The following is a 12250-nucleotide window of genomic DNA, read 5'->3' on the forward strand; positions in this document are numbered from 1 at the left end:
ACAGACCACCAGAGCTCTTCCCATTAACATACAACTGTATAAGACAGCTTGAACTCCATTAGGAGCTAAATTTAGTGACTCACTAACTCCTTTTTGATATGTTTTTATAATTTCATTGTATTATGACACTTGGTTTTAAATTTGCATGAGTAAATGAGCCTCTTACTAAGTCAGGTAAAAAGATTTTTCACTTATCTACCATGAAATAAGACATTAAAAAAATAGTGAGTGGAGAAAGCAACGTATCCTTGACATATTTAGTTTACATTTTTTCCAACTGTGCTGACTGAACATTTCTAACCATTAATGATCCAATAAAGCTGTTTGTACCGCTTTAACAGGCTAAATAATTTCACATTAGGAATACATTTTGTAATTAATTTAGTATTTTGTGGGGGAGTCCTATTTTTGGAAAATACAAATTTACATTTAATTGCGCTCACAATCTGACTCGGAAGATGCAGCGAGTGGAAACTGCCCTTTTATGGTTCACCTCCAAACAGGAAAGTCCATGGAAGCAGTTAACAGTAGTGAACAACTTGAATTGGGATTTCCATGACTGGTTCAATGAATTCCTGCAGGGTTCCTTAAAAATCCCCCCTGGGCAGGGAAGCTCCTGCAGCTGGTGAAAGATGAGACCACACACCTTCACCCCTGGGGTTCCACCAGCTTCTGATTCACTAACATGGATTTATGGGTTGGCTTTTTCAAGTATTTCTGAACTTTCATTCAGGATAACCTTGGCAAGACCTGAACAACTTTGGGATTTGCACTTCAAAAGTGTTTTCCCTCTCATTTCATATTGGAGAGGAGACCACCCAAGGCCCTGCTGCCAGTGGGATGTGTATGGGGAGCATCCCTTTGTTTTGTTCAGGTGATGAGCAGCAAGGAGATGGCACTGGCGATCCTTTGGTCCTGACCTGGGCTCTGGTGATGATCTCACAGGAGGTGAAAGTTCCTCTGTTAATTATCCAGCTTTTTGTCCATCTCTGTGGACACCACCAGCTTTAATTTTTTTGTGTTATGATAGTTTTTCTTCTCTTTTTCCCCATTTCATTAACAGTGACAGATGCTTTTAATTAAAAAGAAATGACAAAACAAAATCCTGAGTAAAACAAAAAGAGAATATTCTAATTTGGCGTGACATTATGAGGCAGGATGGCTCCTGGCATCCAAGGTATGGAAAAGGTCATCTTCCACAGCTCCAGCCTTTTGCAACAGTGGAATTAAGTTCAAACTCAGGCTGGTTTTGAAGTCTTAAGTCTCTCCAGGGATTCCTTTCATAACATCTTCGAACTGGATAACACTACAGTAAATGAAATACACTGCACTGGATTAAAGGGTTATTTCCCCTGTGTATCGAGCTGACACAGAATCCCAACCCTCAGGTTGCCTCCAAGTTGTCTCTATCTGCTGATCCCCTCCCTGCTTTACATAACAGCTCCTGGAGTCTTTGCAGGGAAAGTTTTGCCATTATTTATTCGGCTTCGGCGCTTGCGGAACGATTTTATGCAGCCAGGAGCTGAAATAAAGCAACTAAATGGGAAGGAATTTAATGGGCATCAAAACATGAGGGAAGCAGTGCAGGGAAGAGCCGAGCTGCCTCTCCAGCTCTGTAATTTGTACTGAAACACAGACTGTGGCTGTGCCTGCGTTGCCACTCACACGCTCAGCACAGCGCCCGCAGTAACAACGGGGCTGAGAAACGCTGCTGTGCTCTGGGCTGGCTGCTCCAGCAGCTACAATTTGTTAGGGGTCGTTTGCAATGTGTTTTCTTGTAGAACAAATGTTCCTTTTGACTTTGAACTTGGTGCCTGGTGCAGCTCGTGCAGATTTTGTTGAGGGACGGGCACCCAAACTGCTGCCGTCTGCTGAGCTCCAGGGCACAGGGGAGGTCTCGGAGCACTGGCTCCTCCAGCTCTGTTGTGCCTTCCCATGGCCAGTGCCCTGTGCCAGGCTGGTCCCCTTGGTGCTGGGGAAGGTGGTGTCTGCAAGCTTGGCATAGTAAAGCACAGTGGACATCTATTGAAGCTGCTCTGGAACTGCACAAATGGTCATGGTCCTTTGTTTCTGCCACCAGAACACCGATTAAAGACCTGTCCAAATTCACGAGGAGCCTGTGAAACACGAAATCACCAATAACATTTTGACAAGGAAAAGGGAGAGAACTGTTTCTTCTCCATCCCTGGCTCCTCTCGTTTTATTTTATCCAGGGGCTGGCTGGGTCAGAGAGAAAACAGGAGTTATGTTATGGAGTGTTTATTTTAAGATAAAATGGATTCTCCATATGCTTGATCCATTTGGGCATGGCAGGAACAGGGCCCTGTCCTGTGTGTGTACCTCTGGATCCTGTTCCCTGTTGAATCTCTTCTCCCGCACCACGGTTTTCTCAGGATGTGCTCATGGGTACCTCTGGAATAACCAAGGCTCCTCTCAACCAACCCAGACCCCTCTCCTAAGAGCTGGAGGATCGATGGGGCTGCTGCTCTTCACAAGGATGGGGAGATGCTCCTGATAACTCTGACATGCTTTGTCTCCATGAACTTTTGGGCTCTGTGGAAGGTGCTCAGCAGGATTTGTCCCTGCTGAAGGGTTTCTGATGGCAAGGAGCTGACCCCACAGGTGTCAGGTTCCTCTGTTTCCAAGTGTTACTCACATATAAACACCCAAAAGCATTAAAAAAGTGTGGGAAACGATACTTTGGGGATACTGCTGTCCACGAGTAATTAAAATTAACATTTTTGAACAATCGGGGACCAAAAGCAAGGGCAGGGAATTGCATCTGCTGGAGGTACCCTCATGCTCCCAGAGCCTCCGAGACGGTCGCTGTCTTTCCAGGAGGTCTCAAATCTCCTTGGAAAAGCTGGGACATATTGAAAACATGCTCCAAGCTTTTAGCACTTCCTCCAGATTATTTCTTCAAGTATTTAAAAATATATTTTATAGCACTAAAATAAATGTTAATGAGTCTGCATGGCTTGGGGCTAACAATAGTATTTCTATTTCCATCCAGCAGCCTGGCAGGGCATTTGGCGATGGAAGAGCTGGATGTGGAGACCTGGCTGTTTCTTTCTGACTTGGTCCTTGATGTCTTGAACAGTTTTATTCTCTTGTGCTTTACTTTCCCTGGTTTGCTAAATAGCAATGAAAAAGCTTCCTTGCTTTGTTCAGGCACTTGGGATTTATCAAAGGCCTCTGGGCAAGTGTTAAATGCTGAGCTGGGTATAAAAAGCGTTATTTAGTGTTATGTTTATACCTCTTCCATGTTAGCATGTATTTTTATATACTCCTTGTGGTGACCTTTGTGTTTTTCCAACCAAGCAGACAATCTCCTTGACTCGGGGGGTTGGTTTTTTCCACTGCCTGCCATGGCATCTTCCAAGTAATTTTGTAAATATGCTTTTTTGGGGTGTTTTCAGTGTTTGAGCTGGGACTCATGGTGCTGGAGGTGCCAGTTGCATGCAGAGGATGGGAGAGTTGCCACAAAGAAAATAATAGCATGGAAGTCCATTCCTCTCATTCCTCACCTCCCTTGTTTTTCTCAGCTACAATCAAGGATATTTTAAGGATCCCAGGCTGCCATGTTCGATGGGCGGTGATTTGGGGGGTACCCTGAGCCTGAAGGAGCCTGCAGAGGAGCAGGGTGTGGGGAGAGGTGTGGGAGTGAGTGGGATGGCAGGAATTCAACCCTGGCACCGTGTCAAAGGCAGCGAGCCCTGCTCGGAGCAGCTGCGTTCCCCGGGACTGCAGGAAGCCAAATGGTTTGTTTGTCTGTTTACATGGATGTGTGGGGCTGTGTAGGGGAAAACCACTTAGCAGAAATTCTGCTATTAAAGCAGATGGTGGGAGATTAATCTGGTTTTTAGGGGGGTACTTGCTGCTACGATGACCACGTTATTAATTCCTTCCCGTGCTAGGAGTCCTTCCATCGTTGCAGGGGATGGGGGAATTGTGTTTCCTGAAGCTCCCTCTCGGCTCCTTCCTCGCTTCCTCACGAGCTGATGTGGTATTTTGGGAAGCAGAGGAGCGTTTTGTCAGGGTTGTTGTTGCAGTTTCTCCACCCGTGCTCCTTCCATGCTGTCCTCTGCTCCAGCCCTTTGCAGTGCTCCCGTGGCAGTTCCAGCTGCCTGCTGGCCCTCCTGCAGACCAGCAGAGCCCCTTTGCTGCTGCTCAAAGGCTGCTTGTTAGCCTAGATTTCCTTTTTTCCCTTCCATTTTAGAAATTGCTCTTTTTTCCCCCCTGCCGTATCACTGACAGCCGCATTCTCCTTGACAGTTGTGATATTTGTATGTGTGCATAAAAACAGTAGGAAGCATTTATGTAGGTGTCACTAATTTAATTTAATATAATCTGATCTGTATGTATAGGGGAGGACTGCTCTGTGCTGAAAATGCTTCTCTTTATTTTACAGTCTCCATCGTCATCAAATACAACTCCTGTCATTCTCCTCTTCCATTCACCTACCCAAAGACCAAATCTGGAAATAGTAACCAAAAGAGAAGCCCACGTCACGCACAGAGCAGGGAAAGGTTGAAATAATTGAAGGGTAAGTGATCTTTTTTTCACTCTGATTCTGTGTGTAAAGCTACAATAGGAAGTGCAAGACTGGGTAAAGAAGCTGTTAAGCACACACACAGCTGCTCTGTGTGCAGAGTGGAAAAAATGACTGAAATGCTGCTTTGCTGATCAAAGCAAGGTGAGAAAGTGCCCGGGAGGGGCAGTTTGGAGTGCTGGTGCTGGTTCTGCTGGTTCTGGATCCGTGTCTGCTCCTGCTGGGGGGAGCAGAGGCTGTGCACAGGCTGGCATGGCCGTGGCTGGTCTGGAGGAGCTCCGAGCCGGGATGTCGGAGTCTCCCGCTGCTCAAGAGCTCTTGTGTCATTTCCTTCTCCCTTCCCCACTCCCAGCCCCTCTCGGCTGGGCTGGTGAGCTGTGTGCTCCTGTGGGGCAGGATGTTGTGCCTTGCTGCTGCTGCCTGCTGTCCCTCAGCTCCGGGAGCCTTTCCTGGAGAGGAGCTGGCGGTGCCTGTGCCAGGATTTTCCGAAGGGAAGCGTTGATGGGGGCTGGAGGAGGCACACACTGCCTGGCAGAGCCAGGAGGCCTCTCCCTGGAAATGTTTGCCTCCAGGCTTTCCTTTTGCTGCGAGGGTGGTGGATGAGATAGGAGGAGATAGAAAACCAGCTTTGGTGAAATCCAGAACCCTGGCTGAAGCATTAGTGAGCTCCAAATGGTGGGGAGCTTGCTTTCCCACCCCATCCCCAGCTCTGTGCTTGCATATATTCTATATTGTATTCATTTTCCCACCCCATCCCCAGCTCTGAGCTTACATATATTGTATTTCCACACATGTTCTCGTGTAGATGGACAGGATACGCCTTCGCTTGCATTTGAGAACTTCTCTTTAAACATCTGGGTTTTCTGGTTTATTGCTGTTGTGGGTTTGTTGGGTGGTTTTTTTTTTTTACCCCTGCAATGTTTGTTCATGCAAAATTCATATCTGGGAAGGGCATCTAAAATCCCTGCTTCTGAGTCAAAAAGGGAAAGTATGGAAGTGAAAAGAGAGATTGTATCGTTTAAGAAATATGATTCATGAATTAATCCTCGTCTGCTCCACCATCTGTAGCGTGTGTTTCAACACAGAAATCCTGGGTTATATCTCTTTAAAAAGCTTTCTTCTTGCTGATTGCCTGTGTTTGCTGCAGCTCTAACAGGGAATTTGCTTCTTTTTGGGGAGAGAGTGGTGGGATTTATTCACAGCCTGGGTGGGTGCCCCCACCTGTGTCCGAGCTGTAGGTCAGCTGGACCCAGCAGCTGAGGAGGCTGCAGAGCCTTTTGGGAAGTGCCAGCTCTCTGTGAAATGCCATGAGCCTGGTGTGCAGGCAGAGCTCGTGCATGGCTGTTTTTGTTGTGGAATTGTAGCTGCATCTCTGGAGCAAGAGATGGGCAGTGATGGCAGGAGGTGCAGGAACCTGTCGAGATCCTTCTGAGAAAGAAGTGACTCTTTCTGAAATGGACTGGAGCTCCAGAAAATAAAGCTGAGATAGTTCCCATCTTCTGTTTCCTGGTGATGTTTTTGTGATTTCTTTGTAGATAAAGAGAGAGGGGAGGTTGCCCATCGTGTTCCCAAAAAGAAGGTGCCATGCTTTGTGCTTCCAGGAGAAATGGGGGATGAGGGACACTGGGAGTTTTGGAGGTGACCTTTTTCTGATTTGACTCTGAATTGTTTCCCAGATTTTTGCAGGGAACAACTTTTCTTTTTAAATACATTTCTCAGGTTCCTCTTCTTGAAGCAGTTCAGACCCAGGATGGCTGAGCCCTTCTCATCCTTCCTGGACAGTCCCTGAGCAGAGAAGTTTCAATCCCGCATCCACCATCAGGGCCTTTCCTGGATTTCTCCTTTTCCTGGTTATGGGATGTGCCTCATCCCTTTTCTCCCATGCCTCACGTGCTGGTAAAAGCTGAAGTGTTGTTCCCGTTGTTCTGGAGGGGGATCTGAGCTGCTGGATGGGGTGGATGTTGGGTGGCCTTGCCACAGCTCACGGTGGCCTCAGCCCGTGGCTTGGAGATGCTCCCACGTGGCCACAGCCCCTCCTGTGCCAGTGCCACTGGTGTGAGCACAGCCCTGGCTAGCCCTGCTGGGGCTGGTGGATGGAGGAGATGCAGGAGCTGAGTGCCCCAGTGAAGTACTGTGGGTTCACTGCCTTGCATCCATCCTGCTGTCACGCCTCTCTGCCTCCCTGACTCACTGCCATCCAGCCTCTCCTTGCAGTTCCTCTTTGCTCTGGGAACACCCACTGGACAGGGCTGGAGCAGAGCCCTGGTGCTTCCCGTTGCCTCGGGAGCTTCTTTTCTAATTGAACATTTAAAGCCAGGATGGGAAAGGAAAATGCCTTTTTTCAGGAGCAGCAATAAAGTGTTGAAAGGAAGGAGGATGTGGGGGATGCTCTGTCCTGTGTCCACGTGCTGAGCCCATCGAGGCTCTTCCATGCTCCCTAAGAAATGTCTCCCCATTCCCTCCATTATCACAAATCCCTTCCTGCCCACTCACCAGGGAACCCTTGGATGTGCTTTGTGACACAAAAAGTCAACTCCACAAGCACCCAGAATCCCAACACTACCATAAATAGCTGTGTCTGGAGGGAAAAGGGCATCAGCAGTGGTTCAGCAAATGTTCAACCCAGATTGGAATTAGGCTGAAACACATCCCTGTCCCAGGGCCAGGGCCAGGGAAGGGCTGGAGCTGTGCCAGGGCAGGGTTAGGTTGGATATCAGGGAAAGGTTGTTCCCCCAGAGGGTGCTGGGCACTGCCCAGGCTCCCCAGGAATGGTCCCAAGGCTGCCAGAGCCGCAGGAGGGTTGGGATACCACTCCAAGGGGCAGGATGGGATTGTGCCCTGTGCAGGAGCTGGATTCAATGATCTTGTTAGACCCTTCCAGCTCAGAATATTCCATGCCTCTGTGGCACACCCTGCATGGAAAATGCTGCTGTGAACACAGGTCAGATGTGTTCCTGGCTCTGTCCATCTCACACACAGACACACCTGGGCATTCACAGATTTTGGCAGTAACTTGCTCATTCCTTGTGTGCCTTTACAGTATTTCACCATTTTGTATATTTCTTAATTGCCTCAATCAATCATTTTTGTTTGGTGAGAGTTTCTAAGCTGGCTTGCCATCCTTTACCTGCCCCATGCTGCTCTGGGAAGCTGAGATGGTTTCCTGGGGGCTCTGCTGCAAACCTCCAGCCCTGTCGGGTGTGTGCTGGTCCCTCCTGTGCCAGCTGATGCTGGTAATCACTTCTCCAAAGTCTCCATAAAACAAGGGTTATGGGCTTTGTGACCAGAGAATGTCTGTGTTTACCAGTGTTGGCATTTTGTGAAATACTTTGAGCTCCCACAGAAGCTTTGCAGCTAAAACAACCCCACCAAACCAACAAGAGGTAAAACAAATTCTATCAGAAATGGGAAAAAGAAGCAGTCCAGGCAGATTCCAGTTTTACTTTTTGTTTTAAGCTTTGATTAAAATCAGCAGCTTTTATTTAAAGTAGGGAAAAAAAAGTATTAATGCTCACCTGTATTTCCACCTCAGTGTGGGGTTGTAAATGAGGGGTCTGGTGGATCACCCCAGCTCCTCCTCCCTCTGCAGGGTCCCCTCTGATCACACAGTGTCCCCTGGCAGGGTGACAGTGCTGGTGGCACAGGACATGTGACTTTCCTCCAAGGTTTCTTGTGGACAAAGAAAGGAGAAGCATTGATTCCCCATCAATTCTTTAGGACCCCAGTGAAACAGCTGCTTGTTTCTCCTAAACAATTATGCCAAGATGGAAATTGGCTGGTGTCTGTATGGACTTTCTGGATGGGGAAAATTAAGCAGTAATAGCTGGAAAAATAATATGGGCTATGAGATAATAGATGCCTGAGGGATAAAATTAAGCAGTATTTTACAACGAAGGAAGAGGGTTTGGCAATAAATAGTTTGCCTTTGACTTCCTTTTGTTTGCCAGAGGACTGATGTTTGGAAGAGGTTGTCCTGGGCTGTATTTTCCAAGCAGATGTAGGAAAATAGTGAAGGTATGGAGGATTTTCAGTCCCTCCCAGAAGGCTGGTGCCAGGCTGGGGTGCAGCTCACCCTGCCAGCACTGCCTGTGTGTGGGATGTGACAGGGCTGTGACACTGGAGCTGCTGTGGGAAATCCCACCCTTGCAGGGGGATGTTTAGAAGAGAATAGCAAGGTTTACCAAACAAATGGGGAAAGGATTGGGTTTAAATGCCATGGGGAGCCCAGAAAGCCCAGGGAGGGGTGCTGGCATGTTCAGCACCCCAGCAGGATCCCAGGGGAGGTGATCCCACTCTCCCTGGCTGCTGTGCTGTGAGCAGCCCCTTCCCAGCAACGCCACAACCCTGGGGTTTGGTTTTGTTCTGCCATCCCTCCGTGATGTGCTTTCTGCAACAGCTCCATGAGCTCCTGGCTGAGGAGGTCATTTGGAAATGCTCTTTCCTCCATTTCAGGGGCCTGCTCAGGCTACCACCATGCCCTTCACTCGTGCCCAGGGAATGTGCCAGGGTGGGCTGGGAAAACGCCGTGGTTGCCTCCTGGTGCCAGTGGGAGCATCGTGGGGAGTGCAAGATTCTCTGCTCCAGGGGCACCATCGTGCTGGTTCCTCATCACTTTGCATGAAATAAAAGCACGGTTCAAACAGAGGGGCAGCCCCTAATCCCACCTTCCCAGGGATGGATTCGGGTGCAGCAGGATGAGATAGGAGATCTTTAGCCCAGGCCAGCTGCTGAGAGCTTTTCATTTCACAGATCCCAGGGAAAGCCTCCCTGCCAGGTGGGGGGATTTCCTCAGAGTGGAGGGTCTCAGGAGAGTTCATCCAGAGTCCTGGCTGTCCCCAGGAGCTGAGTGGGACTTGGGAATGCTCAGCACCTCTGCAAACGAGGCCAAACGCTCTAGTGCATCCAGAATGGAATCATTAAGTCGCTGTGCACTGAGGCTCTGGTTTTATTCATGGAGTGTAATGTGATTCATTTGCCCTTTTGCTCTCGTGTTGAGCAGGCCATCATCTCGTATGCATCGCTGGCTGCAGGCACAGCTCTGCTTAGTTATTATTTTTAGGGTTTTTGGCTGGGAGGGAGCAGATCTTTTCATCATGTGCAGAGTGGCTGCAGAGCTGAGTGGCCACAAATCTGGTGCTCTCCCAGCCCTGGTGGGGAGCTTTTAGCTGAGCTCAGCTCTGCTTCTCCAAACCCCTGGTGAGGATGCCTTCTCCTGCTCCAGCCCCAGTGCCAGGGCAGTGCTGGAGCCCCTGCACCTCATCCAGGGCAGCACTGGAGCCCCTGCACCTCATCCAGAGCAGTGTTGGAGCCCCTGCACCTCATCCAGGGCAGCACTGGAGCCCCTGCACCTCATCCAGAGCAGTGTTGGAGCCCCTGCACCTCATCCAGGGCAGCACTGGAGGCAGGAGGGGCACGCTGGGGGAACCATCCTTGGGTGTCCTGGTGAGCCCCAGTCCCCACCAGCCCCTTGCAGAGGAGGGTTAAGCTGTTTGCTGGGTTAAGCTGTTTACTGGGGAACCCAAACCCCAGGTTTATGGATGTGGCACAGGATCCTGTGGTAGATGTAGGATGGGACCTTGCTCTCTGCCTGATGAACTGATTGAAAATGGGTGAAGGACACTGTGGGTGCTCACTGCTGCAGGTGTCTTAGTGCAGCCAAGGAGGGAAATTATTCCTCCTTGGAGTTAAAAGAAGAAGGACACCAAGCAGGGCTAGAGCAAAGGATACAAAAGGATGGACAAAATGCAATTTTTTTAATTTTAGCATGGGAAGCATCAATTAAGCCACTAATTCCTAAAGAATATTAATGAGTAAATCAGTTGGAGTCACTGCCTGTCATAGTGGGACAGGCCCAGAGCGTTTCAACTCTGCATGTTGGATCTGCACCTGCAAAACAAGTCAGAACTTCCCTCCCAGCCCTGACTGTGGTGGCCAGTCCTTTTTAATCACAAAGCCCTGAACTCTGTCCTGCTGGCACATTCCAAGTGGTCACCCTGCATGGCCCAGTGACCATCTCCAAGTCCTCAGGTGACCCTGGGTTTCTGATGCTGAAGGGTCACAGCACGTGTGAAAATCAGTGAGATTTTAGAAGCAAAGGGCAGGAGGAGGGGAGTTAACTCCATGTATTTCTTTTCTTTTTTGCCTTGTCCTCTTCTTCCTTTTATCTCTCCCTGTACACTTCAGAGCCCAAATCCATGCTGGGAAGGACCCACAGAAAACAACGTGTGAGGCACAGGCGAGGGGCAAGGCGTGAGCATAGTGCTTAAATTGATGATTTTCTTACACTTTGTTGATGGGGAGGCATAAAAGAAGGTCAGGTGTGGATATAGATAAGGGGACAGCGTTTTCAGAAGAGCTTGGAGCCAGGAGCAGTTTGGGAAGGGGAGGTTTTTAGCCTCCAACGATTTGGGAAGACAAAAGAGGTGGAAGCAGGAGGTAACAACGCCGACCTTCGCCGCTCTTTGTTTGCAAGAAATGCACAAATCGCTGCTGATATTGCTGAGTGCTTTCCTGCTGCTTTGTGGCTTGATTTGGAGCTGCAGCCCTTCCGAGCCTGGTTCCTGACATCCAAAAAAACCCCAAAAAACCAGAAACCCAAACAAAACAACCAGACAAATCCCGGCCGACGGAATCGTAATCGTTCTCTCCGTGGTGCCCGCTGGGAGGACCGGGACACCAACACCTTCACCTTGCATCAGCCTTACATCCTGGGTGGATTTGGTACAGATCAGTGCATTTTGGAGAGTTCTAGAAAGGTCAGAAACAGAGAAGAAGCTCTAACAGCAGTGCAGCAACCAGCTGGCTGTGCTGGGTTTCGTTTCAGTGCCATAGTAACACCAGGAGCACCGTGCCCACTGGATGCTGTGCCCCCCTCTTTTTGCCAAGAGACAAGCCCATAAGAAGGTGTTTCCTTCCTGGAGAATTTCTCTGAGGCAGTAATGGGCTTTTTGGAGGGTTTGGTGCTCGTACCCAGAGATGTAAGGTGGGTGATTTACAAGGCACTGTGCAAATGCCAAATTGTTAGGCAGAACTGCTGCTGATTTAGAAGGCAGTTAAAGCTCTGAATGTGCCAAGTGCCAGTAGAGTGTTTCTACAGATGGAATAACTGGAAATATTGGAGAGATTCCAAAGGTTTAATCAAATTCAACCAGGTTTTTTTCCCCTTTTTCTTTTTTTTTTCTTTTTTTTTTTTTTAACTGCAGAGTTCTCTGAGGAATGCTGGTAGAAATAGTAGATTATTCCACTGCCTTTAGTACCGTGGGGGAGATTTTTACAGATGAATATAAAGCAAACACACAAGACTTTGAAGCAAACACATGAGTGGGTCTATAGACGAGGGCTGGAGCAGCAATGCCCTGAAATGCTGGACCAGAGTAGGGAACATCTCAGATTTCCTGGCAGGAGGCTCCTTGGAAGCAGAATGATGGGTTTGCAGTCCCTCAGCACAAAGGGAGGTGGCAGCCACAGAGTCCCTGGTCCAGTTCTGCTGGACCCAGGCAGGTTTTGGTGGGATTCTGGGCATCCTCTCCGTGCTCACAGTGCAGTGCTGGGACATGCATATGTTTCTGCACAGATGCCCACCTTCCTCTAGTCTTGTTGACAGCCTTTCCAAGGCTTCTTATTTAGCCAGACCATATGTGCTTGGGCATGGAGATAGTGGGATGTGGAAAGAGCAGCGCATTATCCTTGGGCTGCAAA

The 12250-nt window shown here is 48.8% G+C and overlaps 1 protein-coding gene across 2 annotated transcripts in view; it reads left to right on the forward strand.

Annotated features, from left to right (window-relative positions):
• Positions 1-12250, forward strand: part of NEXMIF (neurite extension and migration factor) — a 158028-nt gene that overhangs the window by 104702 nt on the left and 41076 nt on the right. The window contains exon 2 of one of the 2 annotated variants that reach the window (XM_039731301.1): positions 4412-4546. The exons of the other annotated variant lie outside the window; for it this stretch is intronic. The gene's annotated coding sequence lies outside the window, so the exon portion shown is untranslated. The remainder of the gene's footprint in view (positions 1-4411; positions 4547-12250) is intronic. 2 annotated transcript variants of the gene reach the window in all.

The sequence above is a fragment of the Passer montanus genome, unplaced genomic scaffold (assembly GCF_014805655.1).
Source record: "Passer montanus isolate IOZ18808 unplaced genomic scaffold, ASM1480565v1 scaffold76, whole genome shotgun sequence".
Lineage (NCBI taxonomy): Eukaryota > Metazoa > Chordata > Aves > Passeriformes > Passeridae > Passer > Passer montanus.